We start from the raw sequence: 24951 nt of genomic DNA on the forward strand, positions 1-24951 counted from the left end.
ACTATAACATTTAAAAGCATTTGGATGGGTATATGAACAGGAAGGGTTTAGAAGGATATGGGCCAAATGCTGTCAAATGAGACTAGGTCAGATTGGAATGTCTGGTTTCCATGCTATGTAATCTATGACTCTATCAAAACACATACTCCAGCGCATTACTGAAGGAGTGCTGCATCTTCCAGAGGAGATGTGAAACAAAGGCGTTGTCCACTCTCTCAGGTGGACAGGAAAATAATCAGAGTTGCTACTCTGAAACTGTTGCTAGGTGTCCTGGACAATATTTATTCCTGCATCAACATCATACAACCAGGTTATTTGGTAAGTATCACATTGCCCTCAGTGAGAGCCTGCTGTGGGCAAAGAGGATGAGGCCACTTTTCTATGTAACAATAGTGACTACACTTTAAAACAAATTCATTGACAAGTAAACACTTTGCAACACTTGGGGATCATGACAAGTGTTAAATAAATGCAAGCATTCTTTTCCTTTGCTTACACAATATGTAGCCTGCAAGTTTGGAGTGCGAGAGAGGGCATAGTGGTATGTGAGAAGCAAGCTCGCAATTTAGCATATGGTTACCGTTAATGTTTTCTAGTTCCACCATTAGCTGCAGTCTCAGCAATGGGAATCCCAATCATGTCCATCACCAGCTTCGCCATGGGGGTGAGTACATGCTGGCATAGTTTGTACTCTCTGGATCATTCCTGGTGCCTCTGGTTATGCTCTCCACTCTCATGCTAGGGACAATGTTAATGTCAGTGTGTGTTTGTTGTGTGTTCTGTTTAATGTGACTGTCATGGTTGAAGAGCTGGCAGTGTGCACAAAGCCTCTGAGATGTGGGTTTGCAGCTTAGGCCAGTGCTAATTTGTATGAGGGTGAGATGAAACATGTGCATGGGAGGTATGAGTCCTGAATGATAGAGATTGTTGACCAATGGGCAATAGAGGTGTGGAAAATTAAGCAGGAGCTGCATGAAGCTGCTGGTGCGGCTCATCAGATCTGACATTGAAGGAGACATTCACTTACCTTGACTGCTGGCATGGGTTATTGAATTTCTTGCATCATTGGTTCCAAGTCCCCAGGATTTGATTCCTTGCATTCATCTCTATGCTCAAATTGACTGGAAGGACCACCGGAGAGATATCAGCCAAAGATTCTAACAAATCACTTGGCACCAGATGAACGATTGGTTTAGTCTGGTCACAAGGTGATAAATGGTTTTTGACTGTTGTGATAAAGGCTGCAGAAGGGCAACACAGCGTGTCATACACATCATGACTTTCTCAGACTGGCTGAACGTAATGAAGTCCTCAAAAGTAAGGTTGAGGCTTTATGACTGCACATACTTGCGCTGAGGGGAGAGGTTATTCCACGACCCTGTTGCATTAACAAGAATGAAGATCTGGAGTTTCAGATCGTAGGCAGCAAGCAAGTACCATTCATCTCAGCTGGACAGTCTAAAACCTGGACAGGTAAACCTCAATGTGCCAAAAGAAAAGTGCAATGAGTTGGAGCGCACTAAACAGCGAGTGCTCCAGCGAGAACCTGGAGGAGTACAATGGATATATGGTGGCTCAGTGATTAGCACTGCTATCTCATAGCGCCAGGGACCCGGGTTTGATTCCAGACTCAGGCGACTGTCTGTAAGGAGTTTGCACATTCTCCCCGTGGTGCATGGGTTTCCTCCCACAGTCCGAAGACATGCAGATTAAGTGAATTGGCCATGCTAAATTGTCCATAGTGTTCAGGGATGTGTAGGTTAGGTGCATTAGTCAGGGGTAAATATCGAGTAATAGCGTAGGGGAATGGATCTGGGTGGGTTACTTGTGGGAGGCTCGGTGTGGACTTGCTGGCCTGTTTGCACACTGTAGTGATTCTACAATTTATTTAGAGATTTAGGGCATCTCCCTGGAGAATATCATGTCAAAGTTGATGGAAGTGCAAGATCACCTCAGCGTCTGTTGAGGAAGGTTCCAGCCATAGGCTAGCCTTAAAGACAAGTTGGAAAAGCTAGAAAAAAAAGGGAGCAATCGAAAAAGTTCCAGCTCCTTCTTGAATGGATTAGCGGCATGTTAGCAGAAAAACAATCTGAAAGCTGAGCGTTTCCATGTACAGAACAGAGTTAAATCCCTTCGCCACCCTAAAGCTAAATGATGATTATTGACAAGTGAAACTGGATGAACGCATCCACTTTTGATCTGCGTTTTTGGATACTTTTCACAAGATGCAGATGTTTGCTGCTGTTGTATTTTGGCACTTCCATGGTTTCAGAGTATCAATGCAGACAACACTAGATCAGTAGTGATCCTCACAGAGCGAAAGTTGTAATGGATGATCTGCTAGAATATGGATAAAGAAATACCATGAAGAAAGCTACTGCTGACTACAATCAAAATCCAAACCTTGACTTGTGGACCTGAAGGTGAACAAGAAAAAAATTGCAATTAAGAATAAGAAGTCAAGTATGTAGGCCATGTATAGACAGCAAAAGGTGTTCTCCTGGATCCCAGCGAAAGGTGGGGGAAAGCTGTAGCAGAAATTTGGCAACCTACAGATCGTCAACTTGTTGAATTAGTCAACTACTTCGCAAACTTCTTTCCCAATTTGACATTGGAGAGGGAATCATTACAACATTTTACTGGCAATGCTATACATAGGTACTGAGGTACAGAACAAGAAGAAGCATTTATTGACATCCAACCAATAGCTCCGGCAATGCTAGTGCTGAAATAGATATGAATGATGCAGTCACCCTAATTGGTTGCTCCAAGAAAATTGGTGGCATTTACATCCAGGATGTTAAACACCAATAGAATAACGCATTACATAAATTGTGAAAGTGTTCCTGGCCATTGGCTTTGCTTGTGAACATTTTCATCATACCTACTTGTAAGAGACAAAATGACAGTCCGGTCTGACTGCAAGCTACTTCAAAGCATTTCTCAAGTCACTACTATCGGTGGCTCAGTGGTTAGCACAGCTGCCTCACAGCACCAGCAACCTGGGTTCAGTGCCAGCCTCAGGTGACTGTCTGTGTGGAGCTTGCACGATCTCCCCAATCATGCAGGGGTTTTCCTCCCACAGTCCAAAGATGTGCAGGTTAGGTGAATTGGCCATGTTGAATTGCCCATAGTATGCAGGTTAAGTGGGTTAGCCAAGAAAAATACAGGGACAGAGTAGTCATGATTTGAATGATTCCTGATGAAAGACTTATGCCTGAAACGTCGATTCTTTCTACTCCTTGGATGCTGCCTGACCTGCTATGTCTTTCCAGTGCCACACTCATAACTCTGATCTCCAGCATCTGCAGTCCTCACTTTCTCTTAGGAGGGTGAATATGGACTTGATCAGTCAAATGGCCTGCTTCTACACTGTAGGGATCCAATGAACTCCAACAAAGTGCCTACAAAGATTGTTACTTTTTCATGACCAGATGGCATCTCTGTAACCATTCAAGCTATTGAGAGCAGCACTCCTGATCAAGACAGTGGAGGATGATATAATGGAGTGTGAAATTTTCCAGAACATACATGACACAACAGTTTGACATGCTGTGAAGTTGTCAGCCGAGCAGAGACATTGAGTAGAACAAGCACCTCGTTCAAATCAAGTGAACAATTCAACAAGATGTGTCTCTTGAGATGTTGCAAGAATTAATGATGAAAGGATGGTCTGAAATCATGTAGGATACATGTATTGCTATAAAGGGTGTACAGAGATGAATTGACAGTCCAAGATGCTATCTCGTACAAAGGAAATAGAGTCATTATCCCTCGAGAATTGGCAGAAGAGATGCTAAAGAACATCCTAAAAGGAGCCAGTGAAAGCTGCCAATGAATTGTGTCACATCTGAAGACAGTATGAACTATGTTGTACTGGCCAAATATGAGCAATGAAATCAAGGATCACGTCAGTCAGTGCAGTAATGTCTACCAAGCCAGGCAGGTTAGAGAACGTGTGATTTGACAGTGACTTTCCATTTGGGATGCCAGGGATTGGGAATGAATACAGTCACGAGGGTCCATCTGTTGAACTTTCAGGAGGGATAAGGTCAGGTCTGACGGGTCAGTGGGCGATCACTATCAGAATGGGTAGTGGAGAAAACAGAAGCATTTAAGATAGTGGGGATAAAGGAGGTGTTACGAGGGAAACTGAAGTTGAATGGAGGGAGTTTGCAACAGCATTAGACGGCATGGTAGGCTATAAAAACAAGATTGGAAGTTGGTATTAATGACTCTGTGCATCACTGTTGGCTCCACAGGGGTAGCATTGAGGAGCAGGGTGGCCATCAGCAAGGTGTAGTGTTGTGGTTTGGGGGCAGGGTGGATGGTTGTAGATGAAGTTCAATGGGGTGGGTCTCCACCTTGGGTGTAGGGGAGGTGGGTGGTTGAAATGGGCTGCTGCGGTCAGGTAAGGGGACATGATAGGGGACATCAACACTTCTTGAGTGGGGGTGTACCTGGTGACCAGGTAGGACCTGGGTGCTGATGGTGCCCAGTGCAATCTGCAATGCCAACCACCACCTTTCCTTCTCGAGATGTGAGGTATTCCAAGATAACAGCTGGAGCAATGCCCAGGGTGGTCAGAGTCAGTGTCACTTTGTTGGACGAAAGTGTAGGACCTGTGTTGTTTGCTGGGTGTCTCTACACCGTAATGATAAAAACATGAAGTAGCCATCTGCAAAGAACAGCTACACTAGATTTGAAATCATTGCATTGCTCATTTCTTCTATATTCAGGGGTTGCTTAGTGGTCAGATACTGATCAAAAGCAAGTTGCTACGTGCCACTGCAAATTTAACCTGGGCATCTCAGTAACATTAAAGTTAGCAGCAATAATATGACAAAGAGGCCATGCTGTCTGAAAGAGAACCTCTAGTAGTTCTAGCTCCAAGAGTCTTGTGTGAGTCACAGAGGTTCGGGTCCTCATCTATCAGATAAGTGTAATGATCGTGCAGGATGCAGTGTGAGCTTCTCTCAGCTCCACATAAGGAAGTCTTGAACAATCTGCCTTGTTTCATAAATTTGTAATAGTTCAACATTGAAAATAAAGGGGTATTGCCTCTCAAAAAAATGGAAATAGTTGTATGCAATGCTTCAAATAGCGGTATGGTAACACTGAAAAATATGTGAATAATGTTACCATTTATATTCTTTCTGAAAGATGATAAAGCCTTCCCAATCATTGATTGATGGTAAGAGCAGTCCCACTTAACTTACTTCAACACAAATGTTGATATGTTCATAGCTAAGAATTTGTTTTTGTATCTTACAGACCCACAAGAAAAGTGGGTTTTGTTTAGTCCATGGGTGTTGTTGCAGAGGGCAGACTTCCTACAGATATCGGAGATGTGTTGCTGGAAAAGCGCAGCAGGTCAGGCAGCATCCAGGGAACATAAGCCCGAAACATCGATTCTCCTGTTCCCTGGATGCTGCCTGACCTGCTGCGCTTTTCCAGCAACACATCTCCGGCTCTGATCTCCAGCATCTGCAGACCTCACTTTCTCCTTCCTACAGATATCCACAACCAGCTGATGAAGGAGCAGCAGTCCGAAAGCTAGTGCTTCCAAATAAACCTGTTGGACTATGACCTGGTGTTGTGTGATTTTTAACTACTGATATCAGCTAACTCAAAAATGAAACCAGCAACCCTCCTGTTCTGTCTCGTTCCTGAACCAGTGGTACCTTTATCATTTTGAAAAAATGTACATTGCAACGAAATAAATTAACCCATGCTCCCGGGTGGAAACACTAATGGAGTAACCTTTGAGAATCAGTTCAATCCCTAATGATTGCTTCTTTCCCTGCAGCATTTTAAATTCACATTAATTTTTTAAAAAGTTTCATCGATGAATGTCAAAAGATGTATACATTGCTGTCACAAGTTCAAGACCTAAATCAAGATCGAAAATAACTTGCAAATAACACAGCACCATCCTTAATTGTTATAAAGAACCATTGAAATGTATACCTGCAGTAAATAAATATGCACAATCTCCATGGCTGAAAGGAGTTTTATAATTCTCAGACAAACCAAGATTTCCCAACATTATTAACGTGCTACGCTCTGTTTGTCTGACGGTGTTGACCAGCAAGCTTAACTGTTCCCACAGATTAACTTCCTTCAATTTTATCATATTGTAGAAACCCAACAACTTCTGCTTCACTAAACTGGACAATTCCTTTTTAAAACAAAAAAAGGACTTCAGGCCCTCTATTTGGTATAAAACATGTGCATTCATTAACATTTTCCAGGGGTCAAAGATGACTCACAGCAGGATATAACCTTAACATAGCATTGGTTTAGGACAGAGCGTGTCAACTGTTCATGTCTCCTGCCTTGTGCAGCCATTCGGAGGATTATTTTTGGATGATGATTAAACTCCCTGGTCGTGGGATTGTTCATAAAAGCAGTTCAGAAATTGCTTCAGATTAATCAGTATTGGCATATACTTTCGTCAATTCGTACAGAATAACACATCTGCTGTTAAAGCACTCAAAATTCCTTGGTCAGGTGCTGCTGCTACTATATTTAGCCTCAGGCAAGAGGACAGGATGCGTTTTTACAAACAGAAGTTCAAGGTTCAGACTTGAAGTGTCAAGGACTGTCATGGCAGCTGGAAGCTGTTTTGATTTTGGAGAATATGATGGGCCGATCCAATTAATTAGGATTTTGGGAAAGTCTGCTCTGTTGCTGCACCATGAAATTTGTTTTGTAAAATCTGATTTACTGAAAATAATCAGTCAAAAGTAGAAACAGTGATCAACTTATAAACTTGAAAAAACAACACATTAAATCAAACGAGCAGGCTGTGGGCGTTAACAAAGCATTGTTGTAAAAATATACGAACACCACCCTGGACAATCAAAGTAAACATGCAATAGAAAAGTAGCATTCTATTAAACAGGTTCTGGTTACTTCACTGGGAACATAGAACATAGAAGAATACAGCGCAGTACAGGCCCTTCGGCCCTCGATGTTGCGCTGTTCCAAGCCCACCTAACCTACACTAGCCCACTCTCCTCCATATGCCTATCCAATGCCCGCTTAAATGCCCATAATGAGGGAGAGTCCACCACTGCTACTGGCAGGGCATTCCATGAACTCACGACTCGCTGAGTAAAGAACCTACCCCTAAAATCTGTCCTATACCTACCACCCCTTAATTTAAAGCTATGCCCCCTTGTAATAGCTGACTCCATACGTGGAAAAAGATTCTCACTGTCGACCCTATCTAAACCCCTAATCATCTTTTCCACCTCTATCAAGTCACCCCTAAACCTTCTTTTCTCCAATGAAAACAACCCCAAGTGCCTCAGCCTTTCCTCATACGATCTTTCTGCCATACCAGGCAACATCCTAGTAAACCTCCTCTGCACCCGTTCCAGTGCCTCCACATCCTTCCTATAGTATGGCGACCAAAACTGCACACAATACTCCAGATGTGGCCGCACCAGAGTCCTATACAACTGCAACATGACCTCAGTACTCCGGAACTCAATTCCTCTACCAATAAAAGCCAGTACGCCATATGCCTTCTTCACCGCACTATTTACCTGGGTGGCAACTTTCAAAGATCTGTGTACATGGACACCAAGATCCCTCTGCTCATCCACACTACCAAGTATCCGACCGTTAGCCCAGTACCCCATCTTTTTATTACACTTACCAAAGTGAATCACCTCACACTTAGCTACATTGAACTCCATTTGCCACCTTTCTGCCCAGTTCTGCAGCTTATCTATATCCCGCTGTAACCTGCCACATCCTTCCTCACTGTCTACAACTCCTCCGACTTTCGTATCATCCGCAAACTTACTCACCCAACCTTCTAACCCCTCCTCCAGGTCATTTATAAAAATGACAAACAGCAATGGTCCCAAAACAGATCCTTGCGGAACACCACTAGTGACGGCACTCCAAGATGAACATTTGCCATCAACTACTACCCTCTGTCTTCTTCCAGCCAGCCAACTCCTAATCCAAACCTCCAACTCACCCTCAATGCCATACCTCCGTATTTTTTGCAGTAGTCTACTATGGGGAACCTTATCAAACGCCTTACTAAAATCCATATACACCACATCTACTGCTTTCCCCTCGTCCACCCCCTTAGTCACCTTCTCAAAGAATTCAATAAGGTTTGTGAGGCACGACCTGCCCTTCACAAAACCATGCTGACTATCCTTGATCACATTATTCCTATCCAGATGTTCATAAATCCTATCCCTTACAATTCTCTCTAAGATTTTGCCCACAACAGAAGTGAGACTCACCGGCCTATAGTTACTAGGGTTATCCCTACTCCCCTTCTTGAACAAGGGAACCACATTTGCTAGCCTCCAATCTTCTGGCACTACTCCTGTAGACAACGAGGACATAAAAATCAAGGCCAATGGCTCTGCAATCTCTTCCCTTGCTTCCCAGAGAATCCTAGGATAAATGCCATCAGGCCCAGGGGACGTATCTATTTTCACCCTTTCCAGAATTTCCAACACCTCTTCTCTACATACCTCAAAGCCATCCATTCTACTTAATTGTGACTCAGTACTCACATTGACAACAATGTCCTGTTCCTGATTGAATACTGACGAAAAGTATTCATTCAGTGTCTCCCCAATCTCTTCAGCCTCCACACGCAACTTCCCACTACTATCCTTGACTGGACCTATTCCTACCCTAGTCATTCTTTTATTCCTGACATACCTATAGAAAGCCTTAGGGTTTTCCCTAATCCTACCAACTAAGGACCTTTCATGTCCCCTCCTTGCTGCTCTTAGCTCTCTCTTCAGGTCCTTCCTGGCTACCTTATAACTCTCAATCGCCCCAATTGAACCTTCACGCCTCATCTTTACATAGGCCGCCCTCTTCCATTTAACAAGGGATTCCAATTCCTTATTAAACCACGGCTCCCTCACACGACCCTTTCCTCCCTGCCTGACGGGCACATACTTATCAAGGACACTCAATAGTTGCTCCTTGAACAAGCTCCACATATCAATTACACCCTTGCCTTGAAGCTTACTTTTCCAGGCCACACATCCTAAGTCATGCCTCACAGCATCATAATTTCCCTGCCCCCATCTATAACTCTTGCCCTGTAGTGCACACTTATCCCTCTCCATCACTAGAGTAAAGGTCACCGAATTGTGGTCACTGTCCCCAAAGTGCTCACCTACCTCTAATTCTAACACCTGGCCTGGTTCATTACCCAGAACCAAATCCAGTATGGCCTCACCTCTTGTTGGCCTATCTACATATTGTGTCAGGAAACCCTCCTGCACATATTGGACAAACACTGACCCATCTAACGAACTTGAGCTATAGCTTTCCCAATTAATATCAGGAAAGTTAAAGTCCCCCATAACAACCACCCTATTACTTTCACTCTTCTCTTGAATCATCCTCGCAATCCTTTCTTCTACATTTCTAGGACTATTAGGAGGCCTGTAAAAAACTCCTAACAGGGTGAGCTCACCTTTCCTATTCCTAACCTCAGCCCAAACTACCTCAGATGGCGAGTCTTCATCCATCGTCCTTTCCACAAGCAATGCCACACCTCCCCCTCTTTTACCCCCAACTCTGACCCTACTAAAACATTTAAACCCTGGAACCTGCAACAGCCAATCCTGTCCCTGTTCTACCCATGTCTCCGTAATAGCCACAACATCGAAGTCCCAGGTACCAACCCACGCTGCAAGTTCACCTACCTTATTTCGTATACTTCTTGCATTGAAGTATACACACTTCAAACCACTTTCCTGTTTACAGGCACCCTCCTTTGAGATTGATGCCATGTTCCTAACCTCCCTACACTCCAGGTCCTGTACCCTAAAGCTACAGTCCGGGTTCCCATGCTCCTGCAGAGTTAGTTTAAACCCCCCCCAAGAGCACTAGCAAACCTCCCACCAAGGATACTGGTACCCCTCAGGTTCAGGTGTAGACCATCCTGTTTATAGAGGTCCCACCTTCCCCAGAAGGAACCCCAGTTATCCAAATACCGGAATCCCTCCCTCCTGCACCATCCCTGTAGCCACGCATTTAACTGTTCTCTCTCCCTATTCCTCGACTCTCTATCACGTGGCACGGGTAACAAACCAGAGACAACAACTCTGTTCGTTCTAACTCTGAGCTTCCAACCTAGCTCCCTGAAAGCCTGCCTAACATCCTCAGCGCTCCTCCTACCTATGTCATTGGTGCCAATGTGGACCACGACTTCGGGCTGCTCCCCCTCCCCCTTAAGGACCCGGAAAACACGATCAGAGACATCACGTACCCTTGCACCTGGGAGGCAACATACCAAACGTGAGTCTCTCTCGTTCCCACAAAACCTCCTATCTGTGCCCCGAACTATCGAGTCCCCAATTACTATTGCTCTGCTCTTCTCCACCCTTCCCTTCTGAGCAACGGGGACGGGCTCCGTGCCAGAGGCCTGAGCCCCGTTACTTGCCCCTGGTAAGTCGTCCCCCCCACAAGTATCCAAAACGGTATACTTGTTCTTGAGGGGAACGGCCGCAGGGGATCCCTGCACTGGCTGCTTCCTCCCAGTCCCCCTCACTGTCACCCATCTATCTCCTGCACGCTTTTAAAGGGAAAAAAAACCTACCCGGCTGCCCCTCCGGTCTTCGTTACTTCCCCCTGCTGCTCCCGCTCTTTCTGTAAAGAGAGAAAAAAACACCGCTGCCCGCTACCGGTAAGTAATTTTAAAACAAACTGTCTTACCTTAGCTGCTGCTCGCACTCAAAGTTAGATTAAACTGTGGGAAGAAATTGCTGATCAGTTGAAATATTATTTTACAGACAGTCATAAAAGTTCTGAAAAAGAATATTAATTCTGTGACTCAACCTTACTTCAATAAACATATTAAATTAAAATGAATTGTTCACAGTCGTATTCAAGGCATAATGTGTAAGTACAACCTCATGCAAGACCAAAAAAATACTAAGTTTGATCCTAATGTGGATAAGCTGTGATACGGGTGTCCCAGACTTGGGAGTACAGGAAAGAAATCAGTCAGGGTTCTGAATAATCATGAGTGTTAGGGGGTATAATCTTGTGTTCCTAGAGGTGGTGAGGTTGGAGGTGAGAAAGACATTTAATCGGCTGACTAGTGGTGTGCCCAAACCCTGTCATTGTCCTGCCTCTGATTGAGACACTTAACTGGCAAAGTGGGTTAAAATAGCAGCCAACAGCTCTGTTGATGTGGCATTTCTGGAGCAGAAAGAGGGCTGCCAGAGATAGAGGTTTATCTTGTTCAAAGGCAATCAGCCCTATTCCAGGGCTTGGACATTGACAGGGGTGTGCCTGCTGTGATCCACAGCCTTGTCTCTGACCATTCTCCCTGTGACTTTCCCTCTGCCATCAATCCACAAAGTCCCCACTCCCTTCTCCATACACCTTTATCCTGAGTCCTGTAACTGCAGGATTGCTCTTCCAGCGGCTGCCGGTGCCTCCTCCCTGGGATAGGAGCTGTTGGCCTCTGGTTGGCTGCCAGCTCCTGGTCAGCAGGACAACAGCTGTCTGGGGCCTAATTCCAAAGGAAGGCCCTCAGAACTTCCAGATTGCTGGAAGATAAATCAGGCCTTCCTTAGAAGAGGCAACACAGATCTCTCACTGGATCTCTAGCTTATCGGCGAGATGAAGTCATACAGCAGAAAATGAGGACGTTCAGCCCATGGAGTCAGTGCCTGCATTCAGAAAGAGCCGCCTAATCTGTGCCACTCTCCTGCTTTTCCTCTGTAGCCCTGCATGTTTGTTTTTCCTTTCTAAATGGGGATCAATTTCCTTTTGAAAGTTACTATTGAATCTGTCCCCAGTCGCCTTTCTGTCAGTGCAAGACTGAACACAACAACTTAATGGGACAGAAAAAAATCGCCCCATTTCCCTCTTTGTGAAGGGCATCCTCTGGATTCCAACCTTCCTGTTAGTGGAAGCAGTTACTCCAATTGAATAAAACCGTAAACGTTGAACCATGTAATGCCCCCGGAGTGTAATAGCATGCTCGAGTGAATTTCCATACTAACAACATGAATCACGGACAACAAGACAATTATATCCCCGCGAATCCACACTGGGCCTTCGGGCAAGTGTGTCATTGAGTGAAAAGGAGATAAACATTGGTGCAACTTTGCTATTTACAGCGTCCATATTTCAGAGGCAGATCTAAACCCTATTCAGAATGACTGAATTCTTTAGCTTTCGATTTTCCATCTTATATGGTGTACATTAATTTATACCAGGCCGTTCCTGAACTTTTTCAGTACCAAGACACACTTCAATGAGACAAACAATTCCATGGCACACCCACTTTGTTCAGGTGAATTGATTGCTTATAAATATCACATTTACTCGCATTCACTGTGGTTGCAGTCTTCCGGGAGAAGTTTGCAATATAGTGTGTATAATGAGCTGAAAAAGAATCAAAAACATGAATGTTTCAAATCCACCAGAAAACAATACACCCACCCTTGGCTGCGAGCATCGACAGATTTTCAAAATATGCTCAACACAACTATTTCTAATCATTCATGAACAAAATTCAAAGTAGAACAAATTGCAATTTTACGGGTTGGGGGAAACTTGGACCCCCTCAGTGTGCACAAAGCCTTTGGATCTGGGGAGGAATTGATGAGACAGTCATCAGCATCTCTCGCTTGCTCCACTGATCAACACTCCCTCCTGCTATTTTTCATGTATGACTGTGTTGAACATGCTAGCTCACAAGTAGTAAGAGTATAGCAATCGCATGGTCAGAAATTGTTGGATATTCATGTACCACAAGCTGCCAAAACACATACAAAGACATCTCTTCCAAACATTCAGCTTCATTGTGCGATCCACCTGTGCTCTGCATATTCCAATTTCTCTTCTAATGTCAGCTTTTGTGATGAAGCAGAAGACATTGAACTAAATAGATCACATCTCCCGACATAATCTTCCACATTTGTTGAAGAGAAGTGGAAATCAAACTTTGTTTACGGATGTTTAACTCTGAGTCTATGCACCTTGACAGATCCGTCTGCTGCTGGCAATGCTAGTGCCAAAGATCCAGTTTTGACCTGAAATCTTGGCGTTTATCTGTGATAGTCAGAATCGGCTCATATTTCCCTTGCATTTTAATGTTCAGCTCATTCAGATGGCTGACAGTGTCTACAAGATTGGGTAGCTTAGCCCACCTGCAATCATCAGATAGTAGCCCTTTATATGGCAGTCCAAGCACTGTTGAAAACTGTCAGGTCTTTCCAGAACTCATGAACAGAACAGAGAACCTTGCCCTGCAATAGCCATCACATCATGGTGTGTAACAGTAAACTCTGATACTTGGCCCCCATCTCTGCACGCAAAGTAGAGAACAAATGTGATTTCAACAGCTACAATTTTACAGTTTGCTCTAATACAGCTGCTAACTTTGGTGCCATTGTTTTCACTACAAGAGTTTCAGGGTGGAGGATAGAATGGGTGATCTGAGTGTCAGCATCTTGCTCTTTCACCTTACTGCCATGCCCTTTGACTTCCTCCAACATAGAGGCTGTTCTATCAGTGCAAGTTGTCCAATACATTGTCCAGTAGGTTGACCTTCCATCAAACTGGTATCTGAGACCCGAAATACTTTTTTAACCAGACACATGACTTGCAAACTACTTACAAAAAAAAATTTCTCCTGAATGGAGTTTCCATCAACGCATTGAACGTTGGCCAGCTGCTGGCAGGGTCTGCCTATGTTGGTGGGCTTGTCAATCTACAAAGCAAACTTTTCACTAATTACTAACTTCTCTTGTGGTTCCTCTTCCATATCAGCTGACATGTCATCAATTCGCCATTTAACTGGATGGTCTGAGAATGAAATTTTCATTCTCAGAGGCATCAGATTCTAACAACAACTTTTTATTGTTACTTGCAGCCATGATTAAGGTTTTGGCAATGGTATGGGATTTCTTTGAATTCGCCTCAAGGTCCAGGTAACTAGCCTCTCCAGCTTTATCCAATAGCCACACACACTCTGTCACACACTGGGTCTGCTTGCTGTTTCGTTCTCTCAAGCTTTTGAAATACTGAATGTGTTTGCTTGAAAGAAATGGGAGTTTTCTCTGTAAATGGTGTTTTGACTTACTTGGTACCATAACCGTGTTTGTCAGCTTTTATCTGCAGGTGAGACATTCAGGTAAGAAACAGGTAGCATCTCCTGTTCATGAAGGTCCAAAGGCCAGATAGCCCACTTTGTACTGTGACAGAACAGTTCTTATAAAGTCAGAGAGATGTGCAGCATGGAAACAGACCCTTTGGTCCAACTCATCCGTGCTGACCAGTTGTCCTAAATTAATCGAGTCTCATTTGCCAGCACTTGGTCCATATCCCTCTAATGCCTTCCAATTCATGTACCCATCCAGATGCCTTTTAAATGTTGTAATTGTATTAGCCTCCACCACTTCCTCTGGCAGCTCATTCTATACATGCATGCTCTGTGTGAAAAAGTTGCCCCCTAGGTCCCTTATAAATCTTTCCCCTCTCACCTTAAATCTATGCTCTCTAGTTCTGGACTCCCCCACCCCAGGGAAAAGACCTTGTCTATGTATCCTATCCATGCCCCTCATGACTTTATCGACCTCTATAAGGTCACCTCTCAACTCCAAGGAAAACAGCCCCAGCCTATTCAGCCTCTTCCTTTAGCTCAAACCCTCCAACCCTGGCAACACCCTTGTAAATCTTTCTGAACCCTTTCAAGTTTCACAACATCTTTCCGATAAGAAGGAGACCAGAATTGAATGTAGTGCACCAAAAATGATCTAACCAATGTCTTGTGCAGCCACGACATGACAACTGCATCCCATGGTCTCTTTGTTCGGCAGCACTTCCCAGGCCCTACCATTAAGTGTATAAGTCCTGCCCTGATTGCCTTTCCAAAAAGCAGCACCTCACATTTATCCAAATTAAACTCTATCTGCTGCTCCTCGGCCCATTAGCCCAGCTGAATCAAGGTCCCGTTGTATTCTGAGGTAATTTTCTTGACTGTCCACTAAACCAACAATTCTTCCCTTTGGGTTCAGTCAGTACCTTGACTGAATGAGCAGAGGAGTTACCTCTTTTGACATGAAATCTTCCCTTTTCTTCTCAGAATCTATTCTTAGATCAGTGACTTAAATAAAACAAAATTCAAAAATATTCATGATAAAAACAGTGTTAATGTGGCAATATAGCCAGACAGGCAGGCCAGTTCAACATTTGTTCAACAATGGTTTACCTCTTTACTGTGTTGTGTGGCGTTTTCTTAGCCAAAAGATACAAGCCTCAACCATTGCACATGCCCAGACGTAATATTTGGGTCTAGGCATACACAAGCAGGCTATAACTTGTTTTTTAAAAAATCCTATTCTAACTGTACCATTTGATATTCAATGGTGTTAGCTTCACTAAATCCCTCAATATCAACATGCTGAGGGTTACCATTGACCAGAAACAGAACTAGACTAGACCTATAATTATTGTGGCTACTAGAGCAGTACTGACGCTAGGAATACTGCGGTGAGTAACTCACCTCCTGACTCCCCAAAAGCCTGTCCGTCATGTACAAAGCACAAGTCAGGAGTGTGTTGGAATACTCCACAGTGGCCTGGATGGGTGCAGCTCCAACAACACTCAAGAAACTCAGCAGAATCCAGGACAAAGCAGTCCATTTGATTGACACCACATCCACAAACATTCACTCCTTCCTCATAAATGCACAGCCACAGCACATGCCATTGACAAAATGCACTGCAGAACTTTACCAAGGCTCCTTAGACAGCATCTTCCAAAGCTAAGACCATTTCCATCTCGAAGGACAAGGTCAGCAGGTACATAGGAACACCACCTCCTGCAAGTTCCCTTCATTGTTCTGACTCGGAAACACATTGTCATTCCTTCACTGTTGTTGGGTCAAAATCCTGAAGCTCCCTAACTGCAGGACATGGACAGCAGCAGTTCAAGAAGGTCACTCACCACCAACTCCTTGAGGGTAGCTCGGGATGGGCAATAAATGCTGAATAGTGTCGAGAGTGTGGTGCTGGAAAAGCACAGCATCCGAGGAGCAGGAGACCTCAGCTCCTCGGATGCTGCCTGACCTGCTGTGCTTTTCCAGCACCATACTCTTGACTCTGATCTCCAGCATCTGCAGTCCTCACCTTCACTAAAAAATGCTGACCAGCCAGCGGTGCACATATCCCATGCGTAATTGTTTTTAAAACAAGTCATGGTTGGTAGTCTAAAATGTGGGGAAGCTTGTAGGCCTGAGGGCAAATGTTTAATACTGTTCTGCACTACAATGCAGTGATTTGATGATTAATGATTAATCCTTACAGGGTGTAAACAGGCCATTCGGCCCATCGAGTTCACACTGGACCTTCAAACAGCATCCCATCCAGACCCAAACCCCCGACCCTATCCCTGTAATTGTGCAGTTCCCATGGCCAATCTATCTAGCCTGCACATCATCGGACTGTGGGAAAAAAAACTGGAGCAAACCCACACAGGCAGGAAGAATATGCAACTTCCACACAGACAGTCACCCGAGGGTAGAATCAAACCCCAGTCCCTGGCATGGTGAGGCAGCAGTGCAAACCATGGAACCACCCAATTGCAGCAGGAACCTACCTGCTGTTAGGAGAGAGATGATGAACTCAGACAAAGATGCTGCCACTCTAACACTGAGCTGGCTAGGAAAAGGCTACCTTTGACATTTTGGGGCAAGACCCAATAGTCAGTATTAGAAATGCAAATGCAAAGGTCTGATCATACAACAGGGCTAAAGAGTGCCTCTCCTATCTCTTCTTTTCTGGCCTCTGTCGTTCCCCCACGTGCTGGAAAATGTCAATTTACTCACCATCAAAAGTTTGATTCTTGTGTCTTTGGTTCACAGTTTCTGCTTTATCCACTGTTGCTATCCAACTTGGCTGTTTTTAATCTGAAGGTGAGGGGAGGATTGAGGAAGGATGTCAGAAAATGGAGCACTTTTCCGCTTTATCTATGTACAGCCAACGTGAAGTTCCCCTTAGCCGAATGTAAAGACTTACCTCTCTCTGAACCGATGTATCCTGAAGCTCAAAAGGCCACATGAGATGCAATTTTCACTCACCTTGTTCCAGGGCAAATCAGGAGGAAGGCATCTAAAATGGAGCAGGAAAGAGCCAACCTGCTCTCTTCCAATTTGGTTGACTACTTTAAAATGGTTGGAAAGTGTGGTGCTGGTAAAGTACAGCAGGTCAGGCAGCATCCAAGGAGCAGGGGACTCGATGTTTCGGGCATAAGCTCTTCATCAGGAATGAGGGAGAACCCCTCATTCCTGATGAAGACGTTATGCTCAAAATGTTGATTCCCCTGCTCCTCGGATGCTGCCTAACCTTCTGTGCTGTTCCAGCACCACACTTTTTGACTCTGATCTCCAGCATCTGCAGTCCTCACTTTCTCCCACTTTAAAATGGTAAATAGCAAGGACTCAACAAAGTACTGGGATGATTAATAAATCTTCATCTCAAGCTTGAATGATTTAATTGGGCCTCAATTTACTAATTTAACCTGAGCAGTAGGATATAAGTGATAATGTCCTGTCCACCCTATTCTACCAGATCGACAGTGAGAAGAATAGGAGGTTCAGAGGGTAAGTATTATTTAAAAACAAATGTATTTATTAATTTCTTTGTGGGTTAGGAAGATTGTTCATCCAGGCTCCATAAGAAACACTAGGGCCTACCTTGAATTTGAAGGCCAACATTCACCTGCAATGAGTTACTTACCTTATGCTAATTACTGTTCATTGAACTGCATCAGAGGCAATCTCTCTCTCTCTCTCTGAGATTGCAATGTTCTGCTAATTTGTGCCCCGTTATGCTATTTTTGTGCTACGCCCACTCTGATTAAACTCATTTCACAACAGAACATCCAAACCAGACAAAAGAGATGCTTATCTCAATAAAATTTTCATCATCGGAACAACAAGTGGAAGAACAATGGTGTAGAAACCACATTATATATTTTACTGTTTGTCATATCTACACAGCACCATGAGTCTGTCACCTGTCATACCTTCAGAGGTACCTGGCATAGGCATTATTGATTTATTTATTGTTACAAAATACAGTGAAAAGTGTGGTATCGTGTTGCCACTGCCCAGCACCATCTTAAAACACAGAAAAATAAATCCAAACATAGACCGTAAAGGCAGATTAGTGAAGAAATAAAGAAAAGGTGCCCAACTTCACAGTCATTCTTGTGAAGTGCCCCACCATGGGCTATGGACCTGGTGGCCAGGCACGAGTTTCCTTTACCACTCTTTGGCACCATCTTGCCTCCACTGACTCCCTCACCACTATGAGTCCTTGCTGGACCTCATCAATGCAGATGCCATTGTTGCTGCCGAGTACTGAACCGGCCCAAACTCAACTTCGCTGCCGCCATGAGTCTGCTTCGGGCCCAGCTCACTGATACAGCCACTGCTAATGCTGCTGGGTCTCCTCACATGTGCAAATGTGGAACCTGAGGTCTGTTTGAGACCCATTCTATTCAAACTTTGATTACAACTGGCTTGGGTTCACGCTGCAGTCTTACAAGTTTGATATGTTTGACAGTGAAACGGAGGTCTCGAACACACTGGCTTCTTACAGCATGGATGACTTGCGGGTGTGTACTCAAACATGGTTCGAACAAATTATAGCAGCAAAAAAAACCTATGGGAGAAGAGCAGAGAAATTGGATCAAAAGCTGCAAATCCAGCATTTAACAACGGCACAGAACAAATGGGTTGGGTTGAAAGGCCTCCTTTGCTATACTTCCCAGGAGACAAAGCTTCTGCAATGTATGACAGGTAATAGCAAATTGGCTGCCCCCTTTCCACAATGCTTCATCTTCATTCGACACATCACACATTCAGTTCTGATCTGACTTGGGGAGTTGTTTTGGTAAGGGATCCTTGGCAAGTGCATCATTTTAATTAGCACGTGGTCAATGAACCTGCCCTGGCAAATGTAAAGAGCTTTCATACAAAGCTCCAGGTTGTACTAACCTTTGGCAGTGGGACAGGGCACACCTCTTTACAGAAGGTAAAGATGCTTGTGTTACGTAGTTATTGGTCTCATTCCTGTTTGCATCTTGAACAATTAGCACTCACGTAGAATTAGACGTAAGTGCTTTTGAATTTAAAGATAGATAAAGGGTGCTGATTGAAAATAGTGCTAGGCTTTAGCAAAGCTTAATTTCAAATGTCAGTTTGACTTGATATCACACATGATGCAATCGCCTGACCTAGATGCTCTGTATGTTATCAGATTTACTCAGATATTAGGCTGAATTTGGGCTTCAGGGCTCCTGATCTCAATGCCATGCAGGCAGGGGTGGGGGGTAGTGCATGGTATTGAAGGACATTTTCAAGGCGATATTCAATTAAATGCCTCATTCCCCCTCCCCCACCAGGAGCCAATTCCAATGCAAGCTGTGGGTGCCTCGAGATGAAGGGTATGCAAATGGCACAAAATATAATGTGGCCCTCGCTATCAGGTTATTGCTGTGGAGAGCAGTGCCTCCTTTTGGGATACCCCTCTGGCCCCCAGTGACTTCCGTCACCACCCACTTCCACCCACAACCTCACCCTGTCCTGCTACCAGAAGACCCCATCATCCCATTCACGATCTCCAGCCACCTTGTAGGACCCATCTGCCTTGTTGGAAATACACATGGTGTGCAAAAGGTGCCTGTCATGATAATGACAATGGTCAAACAGTCAATTGCTAATCAGGGATTGATTAACAATATGAGTTATAGCATCATAGAGATGTACAGCACAGAAACAGACCCTTCGGTCCAACTTGTCCATGTCGACCAGATACCCCAACCCAATCTAGTCCCACCTGTCAGCACTTGGCCCATATCCCTCTAAAATCTTCCTTTTCATGTACCCATCCAGATGCCTTTTAAATGTTGCAATTGTACCAGCCTCCACCACATCCTCTGGCAGCTCATTCCATACATGTACCACCCTCTGTGTGAAAAGGTAGCCCCTTAGGTCTCCTCTTCATCTTTTCCCTCACACCCTAAACCTATGCCCTCTAGTTCTGGACTCCACCACCCCAGGGAAAAGACCTTATCTGTTTATCCTATCCACGCTCCTCATGATTTTATAAACCTCTATAAGGTCACCCCTCAGCCTCCAATGGTCCAGGGAAAACAGCCCTAGCCTATTCAACTTCTCCCTATGGCTCATATCCTCCAAACCTGGCAACATCCTTGTAAATTTCTTTCTGAACCCTTTCAAATTTCACAACATCTTTCCGATAGGAAGAGACCAGAATTGCACGCAATATTCCAACAGTGGCCCAACCAATGTCCTGTACAGTCACAACATGACCTCCCAACTCCTGTACTCAATACTCTGACCAATAAAGGAAAGCATACCAAACACCTTCACTGTCCTATCTACTTGTGATTCCACTTTCAAGGAGCTATGAACCTGCACTCCAAGGTCTCTTTGTTCAGCAACACTCCCTCCGACCTTACCATTAAGTGTTTAAGTCCTGCTAAGATTTGCTTTCCCAAAATGTAGCACCTCACATTTATCTAAATTAAACTCCATCTGCCACTTTTCAGTCCATTGGCCCATCTGATCCAGATCCTGTTGTAATCTGAGGTAGCCTACTTCGCTGTCCACTACACCTCCAATTTTGGTGTCATCCGCAAACTTACTAACTATATCTCTTATGCTCACATTTAAGTCATTTATATAAATGATAGAAAGTAGAGGATCCTGCACCGATCCCTGTGGAATTCCACTGGTCACAGGCCTCCAGTCTGAAAAACAATCCTCCACGACCACCCTCTGTCTTCTACCTTTGAGCCAGTTCTATATCCATATGGCTAGTTCTCCCTATATTTCGCGAGATCTAACCTTGGCATGGTGGCACAGTGGTTAGCACTGCTGCCTCACAGCGCCGGAGACCTGGGTTCAATTCCCGCCTCAGGCGACTGACTGTGTGGAGTTTGCACATTCTCCCCGTGTCTGCGTGGGTTTCCTCCGGGTGCTCTGGTTTCCTCCCACAGTCCAAAGATGTGCAGATCAGGTGAATTGGCCATGCTAAATTGCCCGTAGTGTTAGGTAAGGGGTAAATGTAGGGGTATGGGTGGGTTGCGCTTCGGCGGGTTGGTGTGGACTTGTTGGGCCGAAGGGCCTGTTTCCACACTGTAATGTAATCTAATCTAATCTAATCTTGCTAATCAGTCTCTCACGAGGAATCTTGTCAAACGCCTTAATGAAGTCCATATAGATCACATCTACTGCTCTGCCCTCATCAATCCTCTTTGTTATTTCTTCAAAAAATTCAGTTAAGTTTGTAAGACATGATTTCCCATGCACAAAGCCATGTTGACTATCTCTAATCAGTCCTTGCCTTTCCAAATACATGTACATCCTTGTCCCTCAGGATTCCCTCCAACCACCAACGTCAGGCTCTAAAACAGTAAAACACGTTATAAGTTATGAAGCAGACCTGACAGCCAACGAACTGATTTTGGTGGCATGCACAACTTGTAGACCCACTGTAAACAGAGTCTCAACATTTTGTTTCAAGGAAAGAAAGAAACACAGAAAAACAAACACAAAAAACAACAGAGAAAATCAAGAAACAAATGTCTTCCCTGGACAAGGGGAAAGAAAAAGAAACTCTCCTCCAAAACCAGAAACCAACAGCAGCAATAACACACTGACTGTGGCCCAGCCAGTACAGAGTCAGTCCCCGAAACTGAGGAGATTCTAAATCTTCTCAACATTTCATACATATTCTACATGGACACTTTAAAGGTGAAACCTCTTAAAAGTAAGATATGTATACAATAGTCCCATCAATTGGCTCTTTAATTAAGCTAACTGACTACCAACCATTGGCAGGCAAATGACCCTCATGCATCTCCTTGAAATTTGTGTTGCAGACGTTTCGTCCCCTGTCTAGGTGACATCCTCAGTGCTTGGGAGCCTCCTGTGAAGCGCTTCTATAATGTTTCCTCCGGCATTTATATTGGTTTGTCTTTGCCGCTTCCGGTTGTCAGTTCCAGCTGTCCGTTGCAGTGGTCGGTATATTGGGTCAAGGTCGATGTGCTTATTGATTGAATCTGTGGAGTGCCATGCCTCTAGGAATTCCCTGGCTGTTCTCTGTTTGGCTTGCCCTATGATAGTAGTGTTGTCCCAGTCGAACTCATGTTGCTTGTCATCTGTGTGTGTGGCTACTAAGGAAAGCTGGTCGTGTCGTTTCGTGGCTAGTTGGTGTTCATGGATGCGGATCATTAGTTGTCTTCCTGTTTGTCCTATGTAGTGTTTTGTGCAGTCCTTGCATGGGATTTTGTACACTATATTGGTTTTGCTCATGCTGGGTATCGGGTCCTTCGTTCTGGTGAGTTGTTGTCTGAGAGTGGCTGTTGGTTTGTATGCCGTTATAAGTCCTAGTGGTCGCAGTAGTCTGGCTGTCAGTTCGGAAATGCTCTTGATGTATGGTAGTGTGGCTAGTCCTTTGGGTTGCGGCATGTCCTTGTTCCATTGTCTTTCCCTTAGGCATCTGTTGATGAAATTGCGCGGGTATCCGTTTTTGGCGAATACATTGTAGAGGTGTTCTTCTTTTTGCAGTTCTGGTGTACTGCAGTATGTTGTGGCCCTTTTGAACAGTGTCTTGATGCAACTTCTTTTGTGTGTATTGGGGTGGTTGCTTTCGTAGTTCAGGACTTGGTCTGTGTGTGTGGCTTTCCTGTATACCTTTGTGGTGAATTCTCCATTCGGTGTTCTCTGTACCATCACATCTAGGAATGGGAGTTGGTTGTCCTTTTCTTCCTCTCTAGTGAATCGGATTCCTGTGAGTGTGGCGTTGATGATCCGGTGTGTGTTCTCTATTTCTGTGTTTTTAATGATTACAAAGATAATTGATGTCACCTAGACAGGGGACAAAACGTCTGCAACACAAATTCCCAGCTCGGCGAACAGAACCACAACAACGAGCACCCGAGCTACAAATCTTCTCACAAACTTTGAACCTCCTTGAAATTAGGTCAAAGGCAAGAAACTGCCAGCAGATCTAGTGGAAGAATTAGGGTCCATCTGCCTGTAAGCCAACCTACATCTTGAGATGAAAATTATGCCCAGTGGGTTTTCTACCCTCCAAGCCTGCAAGTTCCATTGGTGTACGGGGGTAGGAAGGCCAATCCAATCAGCCTTGGTACTATCAATGACCTCCTCTCCCAAATAGCCTGCTTGGTCAATTTGCATATACCTACCTGAACCAGGAGCATAGTTCCAAATTGACACTGACTCTTTCAACACAAGGGAGGGCAGATTAGGTGTACAGACATAGAACATCGGCACAACCCTTCAGTAGCATAATCCCAGCTTCACTAAATGGTCAAATCTGTACCATAATATCTGCAGGAGCTGCTATGTACTGAATGTTTTTGGACACTTGGAGATAAGGAAAGATGGGGAACTGATGATCAGAGAAAAACTGATTACTCAGAAGAGGTAGGTGAGGGCCAGAAAGGAATACAATTCTGATGATTTGATTCAGACTCTTTTGTAACCTAATACATAAGAGGTCCAACACAAGAGGATTAACTACGCGAAGCAGTAATTTTAGAAATAGGCCAGCATCTAGGCAATAATGATCATAAGATATTATTCGTCGTAAGATGATGATTGAAACGGACAAAGGTCAGGCTAACTGTTCTGAGAAAGCTTCTATCAAAGGATACTGTGATAAGCTTTGGTGGGGAAGGATAGGAGGAGGTTCAATGAAATGTAAGCATTTAATTTTATGTAATTTATTATGAGTTTTGTTCATGTACATTCTCACTTCCAGCATTAGAAGGGTGGCATGGTGGAACAGTGTTTTGCAAGGCTGCCTCGCAGTGACAGGGACCTAGGTTCAATTCCAGCCTTGAGTGACTGTCTGTGTGTCTTTGCACATTCTCCCCGTGTCTGTGTAGGTTTGCTCCCGTTTCCTCCCACAATAATGTGGATTGCCCATGATAAAAAGTTTACCCCATAGGGTCCAGGGATATGCAGTTTATGTGAACTCGCAGTGATAGGATTTTAGAAGTGGGGTGGGTTTGGGTGGAATGCTTTTTCAGAGGGTCATTGGGCAAAATGACTTCTTTCTGCACCATAGGGATTCTACGATATGTACAAACACTCAAGGGGCTCTTGTCTTACACTTCCTTTAAAACTGTACAGCTGATGTTTCCTCAGTCTTTTCAACAAATTTTGTTTCATCTATTGGATTTCAAATACCACCTGTCTGCCAAATTAATGCTCATTTGAAATTTATTACTATCTTCCTTACTGTTTACTAAGTCTTTGCATGATCAACTTGATGATTAACTAATCCAGTTGTCATTTCACAGGTAATTGCAGTCACTCCCTATTGTTAGATTCACTGCCAGTTTATAATGTAGTTCAGTGCCGTGTGCCTTTCACCCAGTGTTTGCATGAAGGTTTGCCTTCCCATGTAGTATCATTTCAGATGGATCAGGACTGGAGTTCCTGTACTCCATGTGAAAGTTCCATTACACCACCTGAAAGGCACAGAACTCACAGACTATGGAGCTGTGACCTCTCACTCCACAGTGCGTGTTCTTAAAATAATCCCTACACTGCACACCCCCTCTGCCACAGCATGGCCAGATTGCTAAGTTTCAAAATGGATTCCATGATGTCTTCTCTGAGTCCACAGTACAGTTACAGATTTCAATGCTCGCAAGCAGGGAACCTGCTGTCCTTACTCAATCCAGTCTATATGTGACTCCAGACCCAGAGCAATGTGGTTGACTCTTTACTGTAGGAGGGCATGAGGGAGCTTGATAGCAGACAGAAAACCTCGAAGAGCCAGAATTCTTATTTATATATAATTTTGATTATTTCATGGTAATGTGGGCCTTACTGGCAGAAATACGATCTGTTGC

General features: G+C 44.2%; 1 long non-coding RNA gene across 1 annotated transcript in view; it reads right to left on the reverse strand.

The window, feature by feature from the left end:
* Window positions 1-10660: 10660 nt before the first annotated feature.
* The window catches only part of LOC122554575 (uncharacterized), a 78760-nt gene continuing 64469 nt past the window's right edge, over window positions 10661-24951 (reverse strand). Inside the window, exons 3-4 of the long non-coding RNA XR_015758053.1 lie at window positions 16856-16936; window positions 10661-10756 (exon numbers count right to left, since the gene is read on the reverse strand). This is a non-coding gene — a long non-coding RNA (uncharacterized LOC122554575). The remainder of the gene's footprint in view (window positions 10757-16855; window positions 16937-24951) is intronic.

Source organism: Chiloscyllium plagiosum, unplaced genomic scaffold (assembly GCF_037043375.1).
Source record: "Chiloscyllium plagiosum isolate Xiang-an unplaced genomic scaffold, Cpla_swu_hap1 HiC_scaffold_9, whole genome shotgun sequence".
Classification (NCBI taxonomy): domain Eukaryota; kingdom Metazoa; phylum Chordata; class Chondrichthyes; order Orectolobiformes; family Hemiscylliidae; genus Chiloscyllium; species Chiloscyllium plagiosum.